Raw genomic sequence first — 2,507 nt, forward strand, 5'->3', positions numbered from 1 at the left:
CATACACTCACATGTACACACACTTGTGCACACACATGCACTCGCACAAGCACACACACATATACATACACACACATACACACACACACACACGAACATGCATACACATGCACACTAAACAATAAAATATTTGCCCTGATTTGATAACATATAACTAGATGGGACAAAAGGATATAACGTCTTCTTTGGTTTTATTCCAGGTTTTTGTTTGTTTGTTTGTTTGTTTGTTTTTTGTGATTCATAAGCCCCAAGGGAAAAGAGGCTAGTGGCTTATGAATAACTTGTGTCTTTCCTGTGCTTTCCTTGGATTTACTGTTTTGCACAAAGTAGTGGATATTTACAGTATTTCTGGAGCCTTTGTTTTGTTTTGCTCTTTCAATGTTTTACAATAAGCCAGTTCTTTCCTAGCCAGTTCTTTTCTACCACACCAGAGGGCAGCACCAGCAATGGTCTAGTCTTGTCTTCGGGCGAGGCAAGGTTGAAGACTTTCTCTGGGCTTTGGCCTGAGCTCTATTCCTGTGCTGTTTCCTAAAGAATGCACGATTTGACTGGAAATAGAGCTCACTTGGTAGAATGCTTACCTATCATGAGTAAAGCCCTAGGTTCCACCCATAGCATGGCATAAACACAGGGCCTGGTGGCACATGTCTAAACCCAGGCTTTAGGAAGTAGAGGTAGGAGCATCAGACATTCAGTGTCGTCCTCTGCTACAAGGAAAGTTCAAGGCCAGTCTGGGCTAGATGAGACCCTGCTTTTTTTTTTTTTTTTTTTTTTTGATTATCAGTTTTGAGTTTAAGAAATGCCATCATAATAAAATGCATCCAACTATTGCACACAGAGACTTTAATCTAGCATGCAATTGACATTCTAAGGTCTGAGTAGCCTAAGGGTGCCAGAGAAGTCATGTTACGATAACAACCCCAGGAGCTTTCTCTACCTGGGAACATCCAGGACCTGCTCAGCTGCACACTGGGCACCAAATGTCCCCCATGGGGTGCCTCTTGGCTTAACCAACCTCCCCTGTCCAGGCTGCTGTGAGAGTAGTCTACCTTGAAGCACACAGCTCCTCTCTCTGTCCTTCCTCAGAGCCATGAAAGCACTGCAGCTCCACAGTGCTTTGTGTTGGGGGTGGGTAAGGAGCTCCAGATGCTAGCCCCAAGCTCCTGTGTCTACTCAGTACAGAAACTACCTTTTGCCCTCTATCCTGGCTTCAGTATGAATGTCTAGAAGGCAGGGACTGCATCATAGCATAGAGCACAATGGCTGGATGCCACCAGGAACAAGTGGTAGTAACAAAGACATTATTCTAGGAACTCTTTAATGAGCAGAGAGCCCCGTGGTTGTCCATTATTACAAGGTAGGGACAACTTGGGAAACGGGTAGGTATCTTCCAAGGGAGTAGTTTCATTACTAAATGTTCTATTACCTTTGAGACAATCTATTTCTCAATTAAACACAAGTATTTAACAAACACATGAATGTCTTGCTCACACGTGTTGAAGTAGGAGGCTCCCCGTCCAACAGAATAAGCTATTGCCAACAGCCAGGCCAAACTGTCCCTGCAAGCGAGGGATGTAATAATGTCTGACGCATTGTCTGCTTGCTCCATTTCCTCCATGTTGGCTACCTCCAGCTGCTCACAACATACCTGTGGCAGTACCTCCAACCCGTTCTCAATCCTGCCGCTAGGGGTCATCAATACTGTCAAAGAGGCGGGGCTTATGTGAAATACACCCATAGCCAGGCCACTGGCATTTAGGCATGGGGATTGCTTGATTCTCCCAGATTGGAATTCTTCTGTAACAGGCTGTACAAGCCTAAGGGGAGAGCCAGCTCTGAGAGTTGTCCTCTGGTTGTCCTCTGAACTCCGTACGGCACACATGTGCCCACACTTGTGCACTCGCATGTACATATACATAACAATACTAAACAAACAAAAGTTAAAAATAATGAAGTATAAACCAGGAGTAAATTGGAAAATTAATGAAGCTGGAAAGCATCTAAGCGAGCCTTTATTAAACTTTATATAGTTGATTCAGAGTATGGGGCTGGAGAGGTGGATCAGTAGGTAAGAGCACTTCTAGAGGACCAGGGTTTGAGTCCCAGCACCCACACGGTGGTTCAAAACTATCAGTAACCTCAGTCCCCTGGGATCCAAGGGCACCATGCACAGTCATGATGCACAGATATATGCAGGCAAAAATTCATACATATTAAACAAACTCCTAAAAAACAAACAAAACTGTCACTAACACACACACACACATACACACACACACACACACACTACTACAATACCTTGCTGCGTCAACCCAAAATGACATCCCATCATGGCAAAGCCTATGTCATTTTCCCTGGGTTAGAGTTATAGCCAGCTCCAGTCATGTCAGAACTGTCCCAACACCACTTGAACTAAATCCTGAATGGCAATCCTTACCGCCAAGACTGCTGTTCCTGTCTCCTCTGGAAACAGTCTACAGGCCAAAAAGTTCCCCTTGCTTACCCCC

The sequence above is a fragment of the Grammomys surdaster genome, unplaced genomic scaffold (genome assembly GCF_004785775.1).
Source record: "Grammomys surdaster isolate TR1022 unplaced genomic scaffold, NIH_TR_1.0 186, whole genome shotgun sequence".
Classification (NCBI taxonomy): domain Eukaryota; kingdom Metazoa; phylum Chordata; class Mammalia; order Rodentia; family Muridae; genus Grammomys; species Grammomys surdaster.